The 24,555-nt window shown below is 39.8% G+C and overlaps 1 protein-coding gene across 5 annotated transcripts in view; it reads left to right on the top strand.

Moving 5' to 3' along the window:
• PRKCD (protein kinase C delta) overlaps nt 1-24,555 on the top strand; it is a 2,080,121-nt gene that overhangs the window by 1,935,593 nt on the left and 119,973 nt on the right. The gene's annotated exons all lie outside the window — the stretch shown is intronic.

The raw sequence follows: 24,555 nt of genomic DNA, 5'->3' as shown, positions 1-24,555 counted from the left end.
TATTTTCTCATCCTTTGTTTAAGCAATTCCTTAGAGGGGCAAAGAATATAAGACCCCCACGTAGAGCTCCTACTCCTGCTTGGGATCTCAATTTTGTGTTGGAGAAACTCACTCTACAACCTTTTGAGCCTGCAGCTACTGCCGAGTTGAAATATTTGTCATGGAAGACTGCTTTTTTGTTGGCCATTACCTCTGCGAGAAGGGTTTCTGAATTACAGGCCCTTATGGCGGTTGAGCCTTTCTTAATTTTCCACAAGGATAGGGTATCTTTGCGTACTAATCCTTCTTTTATGCCTAAAGTGGTTTCTAGTGTGGCTTTAAACCAAACTATTCATTTGCCTACTTTTTATGCAAACCCCCAAAATAAAGGGGAAAAGATTTTGCACACTTTGGATATACACAGACAGTTGCGATATTATTTGAGCAGAACTAAAGGGTTCAGGCAGTCTCAGCAGTTATTTGTTTCATTTGCTTTGGGTTCTCAGGGCAAACCTGTTTCAAAACAAACTATTTCCAAGTGGATTGGTTTTTGTATTGCTTTCTGTTATTCCCATCATGGTAAGGAGATTCCAGCTGGGATTAGGCCCCATTCCACTAGGGCTACTGCCACTTCTACAGCTTTTTTAAGGGGGGTGGCTACTAAAGATATTTTGGAGGCAGCCACCTGGAGTTCAGTGCATACTTTCTCTAAGCATTACCACCTTCCACTTTACTCTAAATCTAGGGCTGGATTTGCCACTGCAATTTTACAGGGCATTTTGGCAGCTCCTAATGCTTTATAGTTTTGCCATCCTCCCTTACCTCTGCTTTGGGATTCTACCCATATGTAAGGACTGCAGCAATGTGAGATGAAGAACATAGTACAGTTTTGTACCTACCATAAATGTAGATATTCGAAGATCCACATTGCTGCAGTCCAATTTTCCCTCCCTCCTTCCCCTCTGTAGTTTGAGGTGGTTGTGTGGTTTGGGTTGTAAATATTGTAAATATGGTTAGTGCAGGGGTGGTTGGTTGTTCTTTGCTGTTTTTTGGCTTTGGCCTTTCTTTTTAGGGCCTTCTGACATCTGGGGCAAGAAAAGACCGAGGATGTGACGTCGGTCATGCGCTTTTGTACCCTGACGTCCTGATGTCAGTTTTAAGCGCCTTGACCGACGTCAGCCTAATACTTTGGTATTCGGGCCGACCGAGGACAGTGGGCTACCCCCATATGTAAGGACTGCAGCAATGTGGATCTTCGAACATCTACATTTATGGTAGGTACAAAACTGTACTTTAAGTCTACTGTGAGAATAGAGAGATTCATAGATTCATAGGTTGGTACTAGGCTGTCTGCCCTAGGGCCTATACAAGCCTAGCCATAACAATTCCCTGGCTATTTCTTCCCATAATATTTACTTCCCTGGACCCCTGTCTAGCAGGGCAATTGACATGATCCCCAGGGTAGATTTCCTATCTCCCATCCAGTCGTCAAGGTTCCTTTTGAAGAGGGCCAAGGAGGCACTCTGGTTGACATGTATGGGCAGTCTTTTCCAGAGTATGGGGAGTCTCTGGGTCAGGAACCTATCCCTCCAGCATGTTTATTGTGATGACAAGGTATAGGTCCCTTGAGTGTGGCTCTGATGGATTGGGATTTCTTTAAGTGTAGCATGTCCAACAGATCTGGGTTTGACATGGCCTTGTATGTCAAGCAGAAATCTCCTCTGAGTAGACGATATGCAACAGAGTATAGCTGGAGTTTTTTTAGTTGGTCAGCATTGGGCATCTGCTTTATGCCTGATTCTTTTAATGAGGTGTTTCTGCAGCCATTCTAGTTTTTGCAGATGTCTTGTGAGGTACATACCAAATGGGGCATTGTACTCTATGATGGGTCTAATGAGGGATGATTACAGTGGGACAGTGTCCTCCTTTTTTCTGGATGAAAAGCCCTTAGTGATGAGTTGTGCCTCATAGAAGGAGTTCCTGACTGTTATGGTGATGTGGTTATCAAAGGTGAGACCACTGTCCACCTTTGTCCCTAAGTCTATTATCACACTTTCAGTGTTTAGTGTACTGCCACCTATGTGGTAATTCATGGGTACATGTTTTTTCCCAAAGGGGATAACTATACACTTCTTGGCATTGAGCTTGAGCCCATGGCTCTGGCACTAAGCATCTGTTTCTGTAAGGCTCTTTTGTAGAATATTCACATAATTTGGGGATTCAGTAATGGCTCCCAGTTTGCAGTCACCTGCAAACTTTGTTAGCCAGAGTCCCTTAGTGTTGGCCTGTACTTCAGAGAAGTAGATGCCAAACGAGCGGTCCTAGGACTGAACCCTGAGGTACTCCACTTGACTGTAGCTGGATTTAGACTCTGCTACTTTTACAGTGTGGGTTCTGTCAGTAAGCCAATTGGCAACCCATCGAGTGACGTAGGGATTTATGCCCAGCTTAGTATGTTTATCTGTGATTCCAGAGTGGGGGATGGTGTCGAAGGCCTTAGCGAGGTCCAGATAGGCTGTGTGGACCGCCTTACCCTCATCCACGGCTTTGGAGACTGATTCAAAGAAGACAATCAGGTTCAAGAGACACGATCGGCCCTTCATGAACACAAACTGGGTGGGGTCCAGTGTTTGAAGGTTGCCAATGTCTTTGTTTACAAGTTCAATGATAATACATTCCATGGCCTTGCAGATCAGACTCATCAGACTGATGGGATGGTAGTTCCCAGGATCCAAGGTGGATTCCCCCTTGTGGAGTGGGATAACTGTAGCTGTGCACAACTCAGTGGGCATGACGCCTGAGGTGAGGCTTTGATTAAACATGACACTTAGGTGAGGTGCAGTTCATTTTTGTAGTTCATGTAGTACACAGCCCGGCATGTCATCTGGTCCCATGGATGCTGTATTCTTAGCTTTGGAGAGTGCGGTTTTTACCTGTGTGGCCGTGATTACCGGAATTTGGCAATCTTTCAGTATTGAGATGGGCCCTTTAGGGGGTGAGAGGGGGGGTGAAGTTTGCACTGAACCAATCTGCCAGGATATTGGCAATGTCCTTTGGATCAGTATATTTAATGCCATTCTGTTGTAGCTCAGAGCAGATCTGAGCATTGCTATTTAGATTCTTAACATAGCTATAGAATGCCTTGTGGTTGCCTTTGGAATCTTTGGCATTTTTATTTTCATAACTAGCTTTGGCGGATTTTATGAGAGATCTCAGCGCCTTACTGAGGCTGGTAAGGGATTTTTTTTTGCATCCTGTGATTTTCCTCTTTTCTGCTACAGTTTCTTTTTTCTGTTGTATAGATGTTATGTGATCCTATCTCGCCTACATTCTGAATGATGGGTTCGGAGCCGATCCCTCGGCTCCGACTCGGCACGCTTATGCCAAAGAGCGAAGTCTCTTATTGGCTGAGCTTACTATATCCCAGGATGCACCACCATCAGTCCCCCAGATCTCGTTTGCCGCTTAACTGCAAAGACGTGGTCTCGAGCTGGCTGGGCTGAGTAGCTTTTATTAACTACTTTTTCTGTCAGTTTTTTGTGCTTGTATATCACAAAAGCCGTTTTAACGGCTATTGCTGCCTGTTGTGTACGTTTGAGTAGTGGAATTTCTTGTGTGTGATTGGGTAGAGTTTGTTTCGCCCCTTTCAATCCAGGGCCTTTTCGGTCAAACTGTATAACTGAACTTTTTAGTGTTTTAAAGTTCCCGGTTATTACACCTAAGGTTGTGTTTTACACTGTTTCTGTAAGCCTTCGGTTTTTTTGTCATAAGCGAATCTACAGTTGTTAAATTTCCTGTCAGAAATTGTTTAACATCATGTCTCAAACCCCTAGGCCTTCGGGCTTTAAAAAATGTACTAAATGTGCTTTTAAGATGTCTGTTACTGATGACCATCTACTTTGTGTTTATTGTTTAGGGGCAAAGCACTTGCAGGAGTCATGCAGCGTATGTCACGCTTTTTCCTCTAGGGTCCTCCAGGAGAGGAAAAATAAATTAATTCTTAAAGGGTTGATTAAGCCCTCTTTTGAAGAAGCCTTGTCTTCCGCTCCGACTCCTGCCAAAGAAAGGGCTTCGGCTCCGACCAGTCCGTCGGATCCGACTGCCAAGAGACCTAGGCAGGCCTCTCCTTCGGCTCCAAAGACTTGAGCCGAGGTCGAACGGTCTGCCTCGATGCCTCCAGTATCGACTCCTGGCTTCGGAGCCGATGGCTGGGGCATCGAGGCGGGTCACCTTCGCCGGCTCCACTGCTCTCGGAGCCGACAAGGGTCGCGCCAGACACTTCCTCCTCGGCGAAGTCTACCTCGGCACCGATGGAATCTGGTGTGTGTTTCCTCGGCGCCGATTCTCATCGAGTCGCCGAGCCGGTCCCCTAGTCCCTTGGGGCCGAGGGAGGTCTTCTCGAACCCGTTCTGTTTCCTCTCGGTCTTGAGAATGTCGGATTCTGATATAGACAGGGTGCTCCAAAGACTTTTCCAGTCCCCAGTCTTCCAAAAATTTGTTTCGCTCCGACCCAGTTGGCTTCGGAGCCGATGACCATGACCCACCCCATTGCTATTCCTCCTCCGACTGCTTCGCTCCGTCGAGCAGGTGCTCTTGGAGCCGGTGGAGATCTCAGGGTCGGCTCCGACCCTTACTCCAACCCGGCCTCGGGTCCGAGTTTGGTACGGACTTCTTCGGCTGGACCCGAGGGTGATGTTTGGGACCGATGCTTTGGTTCCGAGCCTCCTCTCGGTGCTTCGCCATGGGACTTCCGTCTACTATCATGGCCCCGGAGACTGGACGCTCCCAGGATTCTGGAGGTCCGGCTTTCAGAGCCATGAGGAGTGCCTTGGCCAAATCCTCTTCGCCATCTCTCCGGTTTTACCAGCACCTTCCCTGGGCGTGGAGACTGGGTCTTTGGCAGTTCCCTGTCCATAGCCAGCGGAGCCCGAGGCCTGAGGTTACCCCAGTGGGGTTCCCTCCTCCTGAGGGTTCTTCGGAGTTGTCTTCAGAGGAACCCCAAGGAAGAGATCGTGCAAGAGGAAGCACGTGGACTCCCCGAGTCTATCACATCGACACGGATATGGATGATGCAGAGGGGTCCCTAAGTCGTCCTCGGATGATGTCTCCTTTGCAGACATCTTAGAGATCCTCAAACAACGAGGCTGGATGTCCAAACCCCTCTGCGGACGAATCAGTGCTCCTCAAGGCCTTTGGGGCTCAGCCCTCCGCCTCCTGGGTATCTCCGCCCTTGACGAGCTTCTGGATTTAGTTTGTCGAAGGGAACACCGGATACCGTGGAACCAGTCCCTTCTCGTCCAAACAAATTCTTATCTGCTCCCCCCGAGAAGGAGTTCCTTACTAAAGGCGTGGCTGTAGATGCCATGGTGGTGGCATCTGCTACACAGCAGGGCGTGGCAGAGGCTTCAACGTCCATCCATCCTCCTAATAAGGAGTCTAGGAGTATGGATAGGATGCGGAAGCACCCTGACTTCAGCGGCCTTTACCTTAAGGTCTCTGAATTATTTGGCACATTTTACCAGGCTTCAGAGGGATCTGGTCAAGGAGTTGTCAGACTCCTCTCGGGTAACCTACCTGAGCAGCTAGCCCAGTCCGTTAGCTCTCAGTTGGCTATCCTTACGTCAATTGCTAACTCGTCCATGAGGCTCATTTCCTATGCGGCCGAAGGGGTAGAGCGGCAGGCACAGGCGTGGCTCTCGTAGACAAGCCTGGCTCCGCTTGTGTCAGTTCATGGAGGCCTTCAAGTCTTCCTTCACGACGCTCCCTTTGATGGGTCCTCATTGTTTGGACCCAAGGTGAAAGACACCCTTACCCGCTGTGAGCAAGAGGGAAAACGTTATCTGCCGTAGGGGCCCGTTATTCCACTCCCTTCGGCCTTACCCCAAGGCCAAAGGAGGGAAAATGTGGTTCGAAAATCTCGCAAGTTTTCTCCCAACAGCAGGAAGATTCCCGTCCAGAGGCAGAGGGCGGGAAATTTTTCAGGGAGACGCCGTCCCAGAGGCGGCAGAGGGCCCGCAATTCTGGAGACCGCGAGTCCTTTCGTGGCTCTTCAGCCTCCCACACGACATGAGGGATTGCCCGGCTGTGCTGCTCGAGCCAGTCGGGTGTCGCTTTGCCAAGCACCTAAAAGCCTGGGAGTCAATCACTCAGGACAGATGGGTGCTTCGATAATTGCCGGAGGTTACACCATCCCATTCAAATACTCACCCCTCCGTCCAAGAGAATCCCGGACCCACCACCCAGTCAAAGGGAAATAGCAGCCGCAGAAGCTTCAAAGCTGCTACAAAAGGAGTCATCCAACCGGTCCCCACAGACCAAATCGGATCAGGAAATTACTCCAGGTTCTTTTAGTGCCAAAAGACAGGGGACCTGAGACCAATATTGGATCTCAGCAGACTGAACCTATCCGTTCGAAATCCAAATTCGAATGGTCACGTTGCAATCCATTCTCCCGTTGTTGGAGAAGGATGTTTGGATGTGCTCCATAGACCTCAAGGACGCCTATTATCACATACCGATACATCAGGTGTCCAGAAGGTATCTGCGCTTCAGCCTGGGAGCCAGTCATTACCAATTTTGTGCTCTGCCCTTTGGTCTCACCACAGCCCCCAGGGTGTTCACCAAGTGTTTGGCAGTAGTGACGGCTCACCTGAGGAGCCTTGGATTCCAAGTGTTTCCCTATCTCGACGACTGGCTCCTGACTGCCACCACCAGGCATCTACTTATGGACAACCTCAAAGCCACCATGTCCCTGGGTGTTTCCCTGGGGATTACATTCAATTGGTCAAAGTCTGTCTTGCTGCCCTCTCAGCGCATAAAGTTTATAGGAGCAGAGATAGACTCAAGATTGATGCGTGTCTTTCTTCCTGCCGAAAGGATCCGAACCTTACAGGGCCAAGTTCAAGCTCTGATCTCGAGATCCAAAGCCCCAGCCAGGATGGTCCTACAGGTTCTAGGCTCAATGTCTGCCACGGTACTTTTAGTTCCTCTAGCAAGGTTACACATGAGGATTCTTCAGTGGCTCTTATCAACTCAATGGTCCTTTCAAGATCTTCCCTCAATCATCACATCATGATTACGGAAATATGCAAAAGGGACCTGCTGGTGGCTTCAGACATCCAACTTGGATCAGGGAAAACCCTTTGTTCTCCCTCCAGTGGTTACCCTGACGACAGATGCCTCCCAGATAGGGTGGGGCCATTGTCTGGGCAGGCTAGTTCAGGGCTCCTGGCTTCCGGCCCAGGCTCTTCTCCACATCAACGTGTTGGAGATGAGGGCTGTACTTCTATCCCTACAGGCCTTACACAAGTTCCTTCCTCAGGGCATCATCGCCATCCACACAGACAACATGTCGGTGGTTTGGTATCTGAACAAACAAGGAGGGACCAGATCGTATCCCCTTTGCAGAGAGGCCATGAGAGTGTGGGAATGGGCTGTAGCTACCAACCGCTTCTTGGTAGCGACCCACATCCCGGGAAAGTCAAATGTATTGGCGGACAAATTAAGCAGGACAATTCTCTCTCCTCACGAATGGTCTCTAAACCGCACAGTAGCAGCCCAGGTTTTCAAGAGATGGGGACGCGTGCTGCGACCTATTTGCGACTCCACAAAACACCAAGTGCCAAAGGTTCTTCTCCTTGATTCCACATCAGGAAGTACCAGCCATGGATGCTCTAGCACAACCCTGGCCAACAGGGTTGCTTTATGCTTTTCCTCCAATTCCACTCCTTCCCAAAGTCATTCAAAAGCTTCTCAGCTAGGGTCTTCAATGATTCTGATTGCCCCATACTGGCCTCGTCAGATATGGTTTCCTTACCTGAAAAAGCATGCAGTGGACGATCCGTGGACCTTAGACCTGATCCCGGATTTGCTAATCCATCAGTCGGGACATTGGCATCAGTCCCTTCAATCTCTGAAATTGACAGCTTGGCTCCTCCACTTCCGACCTTAGTTAGAAGTCACACACTAGACCGGAAGTTGTTCACATTTTATCTTCGCCCACAAACCCACCACTAACAAATTGTACCTCAGTAAGTGGAAGAGGTTTGCTATCTGGGCTCAACTCAAGGGCTTAGACCCTATCACTGCTCCTGTCCCAGAGGTTTTGAAATTCTTAACATCCCTATTTAATCAGGGATCTTCTGTCTCAACTATTAAAGTTCAACTAGCTGCTATCTCTAAATTCCATGAATCCACGGATCCTCCTTTGATGAGCAGCAGACTATGCAAAACATTCATTAAAGGTGCGAGTCTGTTAAGACCACCAGTTTTTCATCCTGCACCTCCGTGGGATCTTGATTTAGTGCTTCGCACATTAACATCTCCCCCTTTTGAACCGGCTGCTACATGCAATTAAAATATCTGTCATGGAAAACGGCATTCTTAGTGGCTATTACTTGGCAAGAAGAGTCTCAGAGCTTCAAGCCCTGTCTATTAAACCACCATATTTGATTTTCCACAAAGATAGAGTATCTCTTAGGCCTAATCCATCCTTTGTCCCAAAGGTCTGTTCTAGTTTCTGTCTTCAACAATCTCTAGAACTACCAGTTTTCTTTCCAAAATTCTCTAATGAAGCAGAATACACTCTCCATAAATTGGATGTTCACAGGCAATTACGCTTCTATTTAGACAGGACTCAGCAACTTCGTAAGTCAGACCAGTTGTTTGTGTCCTTCTCAGATAATAAATTGGGCCAATCCATCACAAAAGCTACAATCTCAAAATGGATCAGAGATTGCATAACTCAGGCCTATTCTTCTTCAAATAAGCAACTTGCATCATCTATCAAAGCTCATTCTACCAGAGCTATGGCTACTTCTATAGCTTTTCATTCCAAGCTCGCTATTTCGAAATTTGTGCTGCGGCTACTTGGTCCAACCCACACTTTCATTTCCCACTACAAATTGGATGTGGCATCTAAAGGACGAGCTTCATTTGGTTCCACGGTACTCAGGAGTGTTTTCCAGTGAGCCACCCAGGATTCAGGTGCTAGGACGCTGTCCCATCATTCAGAATGTAGGCGAGATAGGATCACATAACATCTTTTAGTTATGTACTCACCATAACTTCAGATGTTTGGGATCCATCTCCACATTCCTGATACCCACCCTCCTTCCCCCTGCCTTGCAGATCAGAAGAGATAGAACGGTTTTGAGCTCCACTGTTTTTATCTTGTTTCATCTGACGATGTTATATAAGCAGGGTATGCATGTGTGCATGTATGCGGACAAACTAGATCTGGGGGACTGATGGTGGTGCATCCTGGGATATAGTAAGCTCAGCCAATAAGAGACTTCGCTCTTTGGCATAAGCGTGCCGAGTCGGAGCCGAGGGATCGGCTCCGAACCCATCATTCAGAATGTAGGCGAGATGGATCCCAAACATCTGAAGTTATGGTGAGTACATAACTAAAAGTTTGTTTATAACAGGGGACCACCAGATTGGCTTGCTTTTTTTTGGAGGAGAGCATCTTGGTTGTATTTGGGATGGCACGATTCATGCACGAGTGGATGTGCTCGTACAGTGCTTTAGTCTAGGATTCAGCAGTTGAACTTTCAGTTCCCATCTGCATGGGTGTCATAAAGTTTGTCACTTCTGACTTGAGTAGCATGAAGTTGGCCTTGGAGAAATTTTTTACAGATGTTTCCTAAGTGGGGGTGGGACGTGGATGTCAAAGGTGATGAGCTTATGGTCAGACCTAACCAACGAGGGGGTGATCACTGGTGTGGAGCATCGATTTCCCATGTTGGTAATGACCAGGTCCAGAATATTGGAGCCCCTGGTGGGACTATGGATTAGTTGATCCAGGGCATTGGAATTTATAAATTCCAAGAACCGTTGGGCAAAGGTGTTGGTACACGAGTAGTTTTCCCAGTTAATGGCAGGTTAGTTGAAATCACCCAATATTAGAGTGTTTGGTTGTATCTTAATATTTTCCAGTATGTTTAGAAAGGTGTAGTGAAAATCTTGGGGCATGTTGGGGGGATCTGTAGCATTAAACCATCAAGAAAGGGAGACTAGTACTGCTGGAAACTGAATTCATCCTCAGGCTTTAATGAGTAACTTCATGTAGTGGACCCTTTTTTCACAAAATTTCACCAAGACGACACTGATATATAGACTGTATTTTTATATAGCATATATCATGGAGAGAGAGGTAGGTTAAAAAAATAAAAAAAACAGCTGGGTGCACAAGTCCCAATATAAAAAAGTACCCAATCGTGGTGCGCGTACTGGTGCCAGGAGTGGAAAAAAATGGCAGTGTAGAATCCTCAAGACAATGAAACATTCCTACAACGGGGTTAGGCCAGGTGATGGCCACCATGTTGTAGAAGAAGGTAGTAGTCCACAAAAAAAAAAAAGAAAACTGATCCATAAAGATGACAGAGTGGAGTACTGAAGATAAGGAAGAAATTATGTGTTGTTACTATTATGTAAGAAGCCCAAAATTTCCAGATAAAAAGATATTCAGAAAGGATAAGAGAGAAATTAGAGTAAAGAAAAATACTTGCACAAGAAAAACTGTCAAAAGCTTCAAATGTAGATTTGGATTGATTAATGCAAAAGATACTTAAAAAGCATTACATAGACAAACCTTGGGACACCTAGAAAAGGAAGCAACAGAAGAAGTGCAAAAATATAAAGAACAAAACCCAAAGATTTCTGAAAGGTATAAAAAAGAAACATGGATATGGGAAGAAAAAGAGAAAGCCAAACTAATCAATACAAAAGAAGCACCTCCAATTGTATTTGAAGAGAAATACAGGCAAAGCCACCCAGATTATGGAAAATTTCACAATACACAAAAGGGGAATGTAGAACAGAGGATTAGTAAGGTAGATGTTAAACAAATAGAAACTGAAGTTATGGAATACTTGCAAAGTGAAGGAATTAGTGTAGAAAGTCCAACACAAGTATTGTCACAGCATGATGGAATAATGAGTCCCCAAATTAAGAAGAAACAGGTGGAGTGGGAGACATATGAAGAAAAAATATGGGCATGGAAAAGTAAGAGAGATATGATATGGTGCAATATTTAGGCAAACGAGAAAGCAAAACTGATCAGTATAAAAAAAAGCAACAGAAAAGATGTTTGAAGAGAAATGCACAAAAAGGCACTGGGATATGGAAAATCTCAGAATACTAAAAATAAGAACACCAAGAATGAAAGTATAAAAGAGGATTTTTAATGGAGATGTTAAAAAAAATAGAAACTAAAGGTATAGATTACTTGCAGAGTTAAGGATTTAGTGTAGAAAATCCAACAACTCAATGTCACAGTATGATGGAACAATGAGTCCCCAAACTAAGGTGAGAAATGTATAAAGGGAAGCATCTGATGGCATGCCACATGAAGATGTTCTGGAGTCTTCAGTAGGAAACCAGTACAAAAGTTCTGTGGGAAGGAACAGGAAACAGTGGCAACTCTGGTCTAAGCAATTTTGTGGAGTGATGGGCCAATGAGTTCCCATATGAAGAAGCAGTAGATGGCACGAAGCATCTGAAGAGGATATGTCATAGGAAGATGTTCTAGAACTTTCTGTAGAATGTCCACAGGGAAAGAGAGTGGAAAGCATGTGCTCTCAGTTTAGATGAAAATTATCTAAGGGAAGAGTTGCTTGTTCTAATATGGATGGATAGACATATTAAGATTGATGAAAGAAATAGATTACAAAAAATAAATAAACCCCAAAATGTTGCAAGTGTGATAAAACAGATGAACATAGCAGTCTACATTATTAAAAGAAATTCATGTGATATAACAGAAGTAAATAGAATATATTACTGTGCAGCTAAATTAATAACATATAAAGTCTTACCAAAAAGCAAAGGGCAATAAGGGAAAGTAAGGGAAGAAATAAAATGCCATTGTGGAAGCATCGAATAGAGAAAACTATAAAGTAATTAAGACACAATTATAAAAATATAGAAGAGGGAGCAAATTAACAAAAAAAAACCTTAGGAAAATCGACATGGTAAAAGCAAAGCACACCATCAGAACAGACCAGGATCTATCATACAATATTGCAAATAAACTATCAGCACAGGCAGAAAAACTTAGAAGGTGTACAGATAAATATAAAAGAAAGCTACAAAATAAATAATTCATTCATGACCCAAAACATTTTATAGAGAACTGAGAAACAAAGCAAAAGGAATAGAAACACCCCCCAAAAAAGTAGTAGAAGACACATTTTGGAAAAATATTTATGCAGACCCTGTGAAAATTAACAAAGATGCCGAATGGATAGAAACTTTAAAAGAAACAGTAAAGAGTCCCAATGTAGAGGATTTGTAATGGGATGAAGTAATGGCCATTGAAATTGAAGCAAAATTAAGAAAAGCCCCTAACTGGAAAACCTCAGGCACAGATGCAGCATGTAACTTCTGGATTAAAGTATTAACATCTTTAAATGAAGATTTAGTCCTATGTAAAAATTACATACATATGTATCCCGCACAGGCACACTATAGACCAATGACTTGCTTTTTGACAATGTACAAACTATATACTAGAATTGATGCCGACCAAGTTTATAGTCATTTAAAAGAAAACTCAGTCATGGCAATAGAACAAAATGGTAACAAAAGAAAGTCTTATGGGGCAAGGGATCATTTGTTGCTAAATAAAGCCACAACAGAGAATTGTAAAAAGAGGAGGAATGCAATTATGGCGTGGATAGATTACAAAAGAGAGTTTGAGAGCATCCCTCTTTCATGGATAAAGGAGTGCTTACAGATGTATAAGGTACATCTTACTTTGATCAGTTACATTACAGTGACAAACCACATTGCAATTATCCATGACAAAGGGCAAATAATTATCCCATGGGTGAAAATTCAAAGGTTAATATACCCGGTTGATTGTCACTGCTGTTGTTAATTTGTCTTCTCCTTAACCCATTAAGCTATTACTTAATAGTTTAGGTCTTGGTTATAATTTGGCTCACAGAAAGCAACCTTTGATTAAAGACTTTTCATCTACTTTTTGAGAATGACTTAAAAGTTCATGTGATGAGGAGTTGAAAGCACAACTGCAAGTTGTTAAAACTTTCTCAGATTATAGAATGACATTTGGCCTTGATGAATGTGAAAAAAGCAATATTTAAAGCAGGAAAGTTGTAAGTACCAAGAAATCATCAATCTGTGTCAGGAATGTGATATAAAAAAACTTAAGCAGGAATAAGTGTATAAATATTTGAGAATTGGTGAAGGATCAGCAACAAAACATGAACAAATGGGGATAAAACTCAGTAAGGAATACTTCAGAAGACTAAAACTAATACTGAAAACGGCCTTGACATCTAGGAATAAAGTCCAAGCTATTAGACATAAACCAATTTGCTCTTTCTGCTATGACTGGCCCCAAAAGGCATTGACTGGTTGGATAGGAAGGGTAGGAAAACAGGAAAAATGGTTCACTCTTAGCAAATAATATATAAAAATTGGTGTATCCCAAAATTATAAATTCCATGCTTTGAAGGAGGTATAAGCCTCCTCAAAATTGATTACATGTATAGATCTGCAGTCATGTCTGCTGACCTCATCAGATCCAAACATAGTGAAAGTTTTAAAGCATGAGAAGACGTCGTCTCAGATGACCTCTCTTCGTAATTTAGCAGAAGTATTTTGGTGTCAAGCAGGAATAGAAAAAAAACAGTAGTAGATAAAAATCAGACCATGACTGAATGGGCCAAAAAACAAAATAAAGAATATAAGGAAAGGGGTCAGATAAGAAGGAAAGACGTGAAAAAGCCATAAGTACAGTGGCAAGTATAGAGATTTGCTGGAACAACTTTATGTGGATCAGGATGTGAGGCATGAATTGTTAAGGAGAGGGGAGTTGAAACCAAAGTATGAAATGGTAATAATGGCAGCCTAGGATAGTGGACTACATACATGTTGGTGTACAAAGTCCATTGAACATGTGTGAGAAAGAGACAAATTTAGGTTTTGTAGAAAAAAATTGGAAACAGTCACTCATCTTGTTGATGGGTATGATATGCTCCTAGCAGAGGGCCTTTACACTTAAAAGGCACAATAATGTGGCAAGACTGTTGCATTGGGGATTGTGCAAACACTAAATTATAGAAATAGCTGAGAAGCACTGGAAACGTGAACCAGAAAGCAATATAAAGTATGATGAAATGTACTTCACATGGGGTCACTCATTATCAGCAGTTAAAGTAGATGTGAGAAAACCAGATAAAGTTGTCCATGAAAAAAGACAAAAGTAACATTTGAAGTTGCTACACCTAGAGATTACAGTGTCTCAAGTATAGACAGACACAAAGTCATAAATATTCAGATTTGCAGATATAAATGAGAGCAATGTGGAAGAAGGATACCCAGACAGTTCCAGTAATAGTATGATCAATGGGTATAATAAAAAAAGAATCTGCAGTCATATTTAGATATGCTACCAATAAATGTAACACCATATGAATTGCAGGAGGAGTCATTTCTGGACACATTGCTGGTGCTGCAAAGAGCACTTTTGGCTAACATCAAAGACTAAAACCATACTAATTTCATGAACTTTAATTATACGCTGACTTAGGAATGGGGTACATTGACATTATGGTATCAGAAACCCAAAATATTTGAAGAAATTAAACACAGGGAAACCTTATCTTATTGACCAAGCCCTAATAGTAACAGCTTGCTCTTGCCTTCAGGCTCCACTAGTAAAGCTAGAGGAATGGTATAATAAAACAGCCAAATTTGTTGTAAAGCTTAGTGACAGAAGACACCATTACCTTCCATGTAGACACCCGCAGCTGGCTAAAATGACCATCATCATCTTCTTTCGGCTGTTCCCGTTAGGGTTCGCCACAGCGGATCATCTGTTTTTATTTCTTCCTGTCCTCTGCATCATGCTCTTTCACACCAACTGCCTGCATGTCCTCTCTCACCACATTTATAAACCTCATCTTAGGCCTTCCTCTTTTCCTCTTACCTGGCAGCTCCATCCTTAGCATCCTTTTCCCACTATGCCCAGCACATGTCGAAACCAATGCAATCTCGCCTCTCTTATTTTGTCTCCAAACTGTCCAACCTGAGCTGACCCTCTAATATACTTTTTCAGCTGGCTAAAATTACCATAGCTTTTAATTTGTTTCCAGGTGAAAATGGCCTTACATTGTCCTTTACACTTTGTACAAATACCCTGGTATGCCCATCCAAGGAAATAAAGATCTTTATCACAAGTCGAACAGTCATCACTACAATGCCATATACGTAGTACATTGCCATATTACAGAACTTCATAGCATTCCCCATTAGACAAATTGCCCATCCAGGTCAGTTTAAAACATCCTTAGGAACTCACCTGCAATCTGTATGGAATAGTACATGCTCTGGAGACGTAACCTTAAAGCTCACAAGAACACAATTAGTCGGGTTTTTTTTACAACTCATGCATGTTACCATCTTGAGCTATGCTGCTCTTTTCTCCCCATTATACAACTGTCTCATTCCTCTCTTCCTGCTCCTTTTCATCCTCTACTTTTCGGAGCTCATCTGTCCATCTTCATACATATCTTGTAAATTTAAAGCCTCTCCTCATCATTTAAGTCACTTCAGGTATATATCTACCTGCAGATGGATAAACAGGCCCTGAAATTCAACCTCATTACTACTTTTAATTACCAACCCCCTCTACATGTTTTTAGTTTCCTCAAAGCATACAAGTGAATCCATAATAAATTTATAACTAAATGTACATGATGCTATTAAATAAAAATCAAAGCCACAAATAAACTAAAAACAGCCAGGAAAGAAAGACGAGATCCACAAAATCCTGTTATTTAGCGCTTTCGTTTTTTAATAAAAACTTCTTCAGAATACACGTACATAGTGAACTAAACCCTTTTTATACAAATACACGCCTTCATATTTAATGACATCATAATTAAATTACTTAAATTGAATTCAATTACTACAGCCCCATTAAGATATCTAAAACATTGAATACATTGTTTTAAACCATATTACAATAAAAAACCTTAGAAAATACACTATATTTTGTTCAGATCATAAAAATCCTTAATTTATTATACTTTTATTCAAAAATAACCTTCAGATTTTAATCTAAGAGTGGAACTGATAGATGTATTCGTGTTTAAACCTGGAAATGATGTTGCATTAGTTTTTAACTGCCACCTTAGTTCCCTATTTTCCAAAAAATCATTAAGGGGACCACCTCTATCTCCAACTGTAACTTGTTCTAATACTGAAAATCTAAAATCATGTCCCTCATTGATAATGTGCACTGCCAGAATATTTTTTAAATCTTGTTTTTTAATATCATAGGAATGTTGATACATTCTGCTCCTAAGAGCATTAATAGTCTTCCCGATATAAAAACAAGGACATTGCGAGTATGTCCCTATATAAACAACAGCCTTGCTGTTACATGTAAATTTTTTCTTGTATATATATTTGCCATAATTTGGAATAAACAACTCTATACCTTCTGGAATATGTTTACACTGCAGACAAAAAACACATTTAAACATTCCATTGGGCCCAGAGTGAATCTCTTGTACCCTCTCTACCATGTTTTTTTATAGTAATGTCCTTCTTGTAAACAATATTAGTTTTTTTTCCCACAATATCCAAAAATTCTTTATTAACATTGAATACATTCCAGTTACGTTGAACAGTATTGCTTATACTTTTAAACTGCTGGTTATATCTAAAAATACCAACACTATGAAAAGACTTATTATTCTGACTATAAGAACTTTTCATACCTTCAAGTAAAATATTAGGACCCTTACCTAATATTGGAAAAAATATACCTTGTTCCCTTTTAGATACCACCTCCTTTAATGTATTTTCCACAAATTCTAAGGGATAGCCTCTACTAAACAACATACCTTTAAGAATTTCTATTTGACCTAAAAACTCATAGAAGTCTGAAACCATTCTTGCTAGTCTGACCCCTTGACCTTTTATTAGTGACTTCTTCTGATAGGGTGAAAACTGGAAAAATGTAAAAGTGTATTGGAATAAGTGGGTTTCCTAAAAATTGTTGTTTCAAAACAACTTTCCATTCTATTTTTACTTATGGTGATGTCTAAATAATTAATTTTCTCATCCGAAATGGTATGGGAAAATTCCAGAAATCCTGAACTAACACCAATAAACTCAAGAAATTCATTTAACATATCCTCACTATCATTCCATAGGATGATGATGTCGTCCAAATATCGCCCATAATATTGCCAAAGTTGTGCATATTTACTAGTGAATACATATTCTTTCTCCCAGAATGCTAGAACTAAATTAGCAAAAATGGGTGCACAAATAGCCCCCATGGCTACACCTTTACATTGTTTGAATAATTGTTCTTGAAATACAATAATGTTAGTGTCCAATACTAACTCCATGAGGCTCCTTAATGTAAGAATCCTATCATGCCCCATTTTTGTGTATTGACATAAATATGAATAGAACCATTCAGTTCCAGTATCATGTGGGATAACAGAAAATAAATATTTGACATCAATTGTTACAAAGATTAAACTATGATTATACATATTTTTATTAATTTTCTTAAGTAAGTCCCACAAATCTTTTACTATCCAATTACAGTCTTGTAAAATGTTTTATAATTGAATATATATAAAACTGGCAATATAATATGTTTTTGAAGCCTTTGCGTCAACAATGGGTCTGGGGGGGGGGGGGTTGTTAAGATCCTTGTGTACTTTTGGTATACCAAAAGTAGTAGGAATTTTTGGGTATTTTACTGTCATATAAGACCATTCATCAAATGAGATTTGTCTATTAGAAGTTCTTCCAGCATGATGTCCACTTTCCTGTATGATATATTTTTCTCATTCACACTCATCTGACAATATGTATCAGCATGAAGAAACTATAGCATTCTATCAATATAGGAATTGGTGTCCATTATAACTAATCCTCCCCCCTTGTCCGGTTTCATAATTCTAATTTTGTCATTATTACATAGATTTTTTAGTAATTCCATCTCTTTCTTGTCCAGATTATTGGTATCAAAAAGGGAACAAGGTATATTTTTTCCATTATTAGGTAAGGGTCCTAATATTTTAGTTGAAGGTATGAAAAGTTCTTATAGTCAAAATAATAAGTCTTTTCATAGTGTTGGTATTTTTAGATATAACCAGCAGTTTAAAAGTATAAGCAATATTGTTCAACGTAACTGGAATGTATTCAATGTTAATAAAGAATTTTTGGATATTGTGGGAAAAAAAACTAATATTGTTTACAAGAAGGACATTACTATAAAAAACATGGTAGAGAGGGTACAAGAGATTCACTCTGGGCCCAAGGGAATGTTTAAATGTGGTTTTTGTCTTCAGTGTAAACATATTCTAGAAGGCACAGAGTTGTTTATTCCAAATTATGGCAAATATATATACAAGAAAAAATTTACCTGTAACAGCAAGGCTGTTGTTTATATAGGGACATGCACGCAATGTCCTTGTTTTTATATCGGGAAGACTATTAATGCTCTTAGGAGCAGAATGTATCAACATTCCTATGATATTAAAAAACAAGATTTAAAAAATATTCTGGCAGTGCACATTATCAATAATGAGGGACATGATTTTAGATTTTCAGTATTAGAAAAAGTTACAGTTGGAGATAGAGGTGGTCCCCTTAATGATTTTTTTTGGAAAATAGGGAACTAAGATGGCAATTAAAAACTAATGCAACATCATTTCCAGGTTTAAACACGAATACATCTATCAGTTCCACTCTTAGATTAAAATCTGAAGGTTATTTTTGAATAAAAGTATAATAAATTAAGGATTTTTATGATCTGAACAAAATATAGTGTATTTTCTATATTTTCTAAGGTTTTTATTGTAATATGGTTTAAAACAATGTATTCAATGTTTTAGATATCTTAATGGGGCTGTAGTAATTGAATTCAATTTAAGTAATTTAATTATGATGTCATTAACTATGAAGGCGTTTATTTGTATAAAAAGGGTTTAGTTCACTATGTATGTGTATTCTGAAGAAGTTTTTATTAAAAAACGAAAGCGCTAAATAACAGGATTTTGTGGATCTCGTCTTTCTGTACATGATACTATTACTTTTAACTTGAAATTTTAACCACATGAATATGAATATATTATGAACTGTGCAATTCATGTTATGTGCGTTTTTGAACTGTTTGATAAGTCCAAATATATTAATGCTGTGTTTGCTAATGTATAGCTGTTTATCAGTTGTCTTCACTTTCTTTTTATGAGTTTAATATCTCATCAGAATAGTTGCACAAACTGTACCTGTATTCTCCAGTCAAATCTTAAACTATTTATGTATTACTCTGAAGTTGTTTTCCCCAGGTCTATGCTGAAAATGGCTTCAATAGAGCTCAGTGATAGTATCAGTCACCAAATGCAAAGAAAAAAATAATTTTTCATGTAAAAGTGAAACAGTATAGTTTTTTGTTCTATGTCAGAATGCTGACATCCTTTATATATTTTGATACCAAGGTTATTAGACTGAATGTTGTCTTTTTCTGATTCAAATTGACCTTAATCATCAATTGAAGCACAAGCTTCTGCAGTCTCTGCTTGTGTATCAGTCATCCTAGAGGTAACACCACAGTGTTCTGGTTAGGTGTTTCTAAAATGAGTTTTTAATTTAAGATCACCAACAAGACATCCATTTCCCTTAGAATTAAACTTTGTCATGCAAGCTAATTTTACCTTCTTTTGAACCCGCAGGTCAGGGCCAGCATTAGGCCAATTGGAACAATTTGGCCCATGCCCTCAGGGGGCCCCACACTAAGCTGTGCACAAAAAATGTCTTATGTGGTACAAACATTTGTCTGATAGATATTACAATAATGTCTAAGGCATTTTCTTATTAATAGTCTTGTTCCTATAATAGTTACAAGAATTGTTAATGCAGCAGATATTTCTTATGCACTTCATTTGTGGCTAGTCTAGTACTGTTAATAACTGCAGCTGCTTGTGTCATATGTACTGTATAGTGTTATCTGCTCACTCTCCCATAATAGTCAGTTGCTTTTAATGAGTGCTCACCAGAGCTTATAACCCCACATTGGTTTTGTGTACCATTCCAGTTTCTGTCTATGAAGGTAATAACACCAGGCTTAATCTGAGGACTGAGAGTGGTACTGTTTTCTTTTGCTTCAGTTGCTGACTTGACTGTGGAATAGTCAGTAATAGAAAGTATGAAAGCAAACACTAGTACGCATAATTAAAAAAAAAAAAAAAAAAAAAAAACAAATACTGTGAACTTCTCATCACTAAGACATAAGAAAAATGTTTGCTACAGTCACATATAAAAGCAAAATAACACCAGAAAAGTGAAACATGAGATGTGTGATAATCCCAGAGAAGTACCATTTCTAGGGAGAAGCCTGAAATTATTACTATTATTGTTAAGCATCATGAGGGAGTCCCACAGTTGTATATGGTTTTGTAGAAGCACACTGACTGTAACAACATATGAGAATTGACTGGGTAAGGAACTCCAACCATTAAGAGCTGGTGATTGGAAATGCATGAAGGAAAAAAGAGGTGTTATCAGATGAAAATATATAATGGAGGATGAAAATTTTTTCTGATCTTTTTGACCCCATCAGTCTTCCCACACCCAGTACTTCCTAGCATCTAAGGACACTGGGCATGGAAGGCAAGAGGTGGGGACTGTGACCAGGATACAAGAGCTGCCTACTTAGTAGCAGGGTCTACTTGGTGTTGTCTGCACCACCTCCCAAAGAGGCTGTGTGCATACTTGGTGTTGTCTGCACCAACTCCCAAAGAGGCTGTGTGCATAAGAGTACTTAATTTATGAAGATAGTTTTTTTTTTTAATTTAATGCATCTATTTAACTTTTGTTAAATGAGATAGAGCACTGATGCACCAAGACCATTTTCAGGCTCAGCAAGGCAAAAATACAACCAAAGAAACTAACTTTAGTCTGTATCTCTGTGACAGTGGTAATGCAAGAGCAAGCATCCAGAGTTATAAGTTAGGATAATTTGTAGCAAATGAACACAGTTATAAGTAGATGTATTATATAAATTGATCTGTAAAATAGGTAAACAGAGTACCTGTATGTTGTCCTAACATCATATACTATAATGTTTTTATGGAGAAAATGATATACATATAGCAAAGCATTTACAGGTATGTATCAATGTTGGGCATAGGATGAGAAGGAGAGTAAGGCATATGTGAAACAAAGGAAAGGAAGAAGGCAGAAAACAGAAAAAAAATAAAAAGACATGGGGAAGAGAGACATAGGGAAGTGCGCAGCTATCTCTTACCCAGGCTTGTGAGATCAAGCCATCCTGGCAGTACTATAGGAGTCTGTAAAGATGTTTACTGGAAAGTCAGGAAGCATCTACGTGATGAAGCATCTAGTAGACACAGACACTCTTTGACCCATCAAAAAGGCCCTTATAGTGTGCCTGAACTAATTAAACAGACCATGAAAGAAGAACTAGAGGAGGTATTGGATTTCAGGATACAGGGCAATCCAGAAATCCAATGCTTTACCTCCATTTTATCATGTTTTACAACAAAATATAAGCTAATAAACACATTGTTAAATTTTTGGTACACAGCAATTGTATATATTCCTGATATCCTAGTCTGAAATAATCTTACATGCAGTAAACCAGCAAGTGGGGGGAGGGTAAGAGGTGGTACATGAGGTAGCCTACTGAGGGGCCCCACCAAAATGCTCCAAATTAGGCCTTGCAATTGCTAAGGCTAGCCCAGCGTACAGATGCAGCACAATTAAAGTACTTTTCATGGAAAGCACTTTTCTGGTTGCACTTCTGGATGTTAAGGTTACAAGCTTTGTTGTACAAAACCACCTTACATGATATTCCGCAATAAAAACTTATCTTAGAAAATAAATTTATTTTTTATGCCAAAATTGTATCCGCAGTAGCTCTTTAGCCATTCAAATGCCATTATTTTACTCAAACTTACAAGAATAATAGTGAACTTTGTTTACATTTGCTGGGTGTACAAAGATAACTCTGATATTATGGTAGGAGGTCTAATGAATTCAAAAAACCTGATTAGTTTTTTGTTACATTCAAAAAAGGAAACAAAGGTCAACCTGTTAGTGCACAGCATACCTCTCAACTGTACAGATTTATGTAGAATGTCCAGATTTTGGCCTCAAATGTTTGGATCATTTATTTCATAAAATTGTGGGTTTTTTGGCAAAATAGTGGTAAATCATTAAAGATTGAATTTCAAAAGTAATGACATACATTTGAGTTTCAAACTTCATATCCTTCACAAAATTCATATGAATGCAAAACTTGTTATTCTGTCAACTTTCAAAGTTTGTAAGAGGAATATTTAAAAATTGTCCCTAGTTTTGGGCCTTTGTCCCACTTTTATTTATTGCTTTGTCCAGACTTCTTGCTCTAAGAGGTTGAGAGGTGTGGTGCAAAGGCCCATGGTATTGTCTTTTGCTGTGATAAGTCCAAGGCATAGTAAAATGCTTTATTCTTTTAGGATAATAGTTACATCTGTAGCATGTATCAATAATGTTTTTGCAAAAGATGTTTTAGAAGTAAGCACATGGTCTGTTGAAAGCATTTTCACGAATCACCGCAAGTTATATGCATTTCATTGAGTACAGCATGTTTTCTCATGGCTTTGATGCATGGTATCAAATAGCTCTCCACCTCCCTTTAAGTTAAAATTGGGAATCTGCCCAAGTGTTATGATTTAAAGTTAGAATGACAGTATTTCTCCCTTCTTTCTGTTTCTCATTAAAGTTTTTTTATACTGGAAATTTCAAACTTCAACAAGCATATCAGGATTCAGTAGTTCAAGATAGGCACTCTTCAGTCTGTCATTCAGGGCCTCTTGATTACAGCATTGAAGTTCAATGATGCTGCTTGGCACATTCCATAGTTTCTACCACAAAGGAAGGTTCTCTTGTTGTGGTTGGCATAGAGCATTACATATCTTCAGTTCTTCTCTTAGGACTGGCCAGGGTTTCACAGAATTCTTGAATTATCATTGCGGCTTTCAAGATGAAAAGTATTCAGATGTTTCACTACCTGTATGTTTATGTGATGCATGCTTAATTGGTGGAATGAATGAATGATTTCTGGAGGACTTAAAGTTCATTAATCCCTGCATAGATTTCTTAGAACGCACAGTAATTGAAACAATCTGCTTTTAGTTGCAGTACTGATTACTGGCTCAGTAAAAATGTTTCTGCCTCATGACAAGGGTTTGTCTTTGTCATCTGTTTTTTTGGTTGATGGCAGACAAGAAGTCTTTGACAGAAGGTCTTCCTTCCCTTCTCGATCACGTTAGCAAGTATTTTAATAGTTCATCATCCAAGATGTCATGAGTGAAAATTTCAACATTATCTCAGGATTCTGTGGACTCAAGACAACACAGTCCTTGGAACAGAATATGTACATCATATGGATCTTTCCTGCTTTGCTCCAAAAACACTGGGTTGAGTCTCATATGGTGAACATTAGAGGGCAACTAGGCTATAAAAGATAGCATGTTGTTGGCCTTTCTTAGTTCTTTTTTTTTTTTTTTTTTTTTTTTTTATTGGTTTTCAGACCAAATGGTTGCTCTGATTAGTTTCACTAGTGTCATCAGCTCATTTAAACATTTTACTTAAGCAGAGTTAAGTAACAGCTTGTTTATACCAGCAAACAAATAGCAACTCCAGCATTCCTGGAATTGGTGAAAAGGCAAAAAAAAAATTTTACCACAGATTTTAAAGTCTGTGCTTTTGTACTTTGAATAAAGAAAGATTTTTATATATTTTTGTGCTTGCTTTGCTGTTTATCTTTTTTTCATGGTGAAAATGTTTTACTTAGTTTTGTTTGCTAAAAATAACCGATAAACATTTGTATTTTTGATGATAAATGATATTTTAAGTCACCAATAACTGTTCATGTGGTTATCTGGCTTACTACAAACTAAACATGAAAAAATGTAGCCAGCGCCAAATGTCAGTGAATAAAAAGGCACAAAACATGAAGTTTAGCACATAAGATTTATTAAAACAAATAAATCCCAGACTGGTTTCAGCCCTAAGGCTTTCATCAGTGGGAGAAAATATTTGTTTAAATAAATCTTATGTGCTAAACTTTACATTCTGTGCCTTTTTAGTCACTGGCATTTGGTGCTGGCTACATTTTTTCATGTTTGGTTTGGCCTTGTAGAGGACTTCGTTTTTGTGTTTTACTACAAACTAACTCACAATATGACTTTTTTAATGTCTACAAAAAGTGGGCAATATATTTTTATATTCAATGAAAACACTGTCTTCCATACCTACGCCAGTTTCCCATGTGGTACAGCCAAACTTGCTTCCTGATTGATATGAAAGAAATACTGATAAAAAATCAAACCAAATTAGTTTGTAAATATCACTCTTTATTTGCAGAATTATGCAGATTTAATTGAATTAAATCAAAATCCTTATTAATATTTTCATTACCTATACCTGAGAAATGTGTGTTCAAATCCTTGCTCTGAATACAAAGATGATGCCACAATATGAATAAAAGATGAGTGAGTTAATAAT

The sequence above is a fragment of the Protopterus annectens genome, chromosome 7.part0 (assembly GCF_019279795.1).
Source record: "Protopterus annectens isolate FY-2018-M chromosome 7.part0, PAN1.0, whole genome shotgun sequence".
NCBI classification, from domain to species: Eukaryota; Metazoa; Chordata; order Ceratodontiformes; family Protopteridae; genus Protopterus; species Protopterus annectens.
This window is presented reverse-complemented; position numbering and strand designations above follow the sequence as displayed.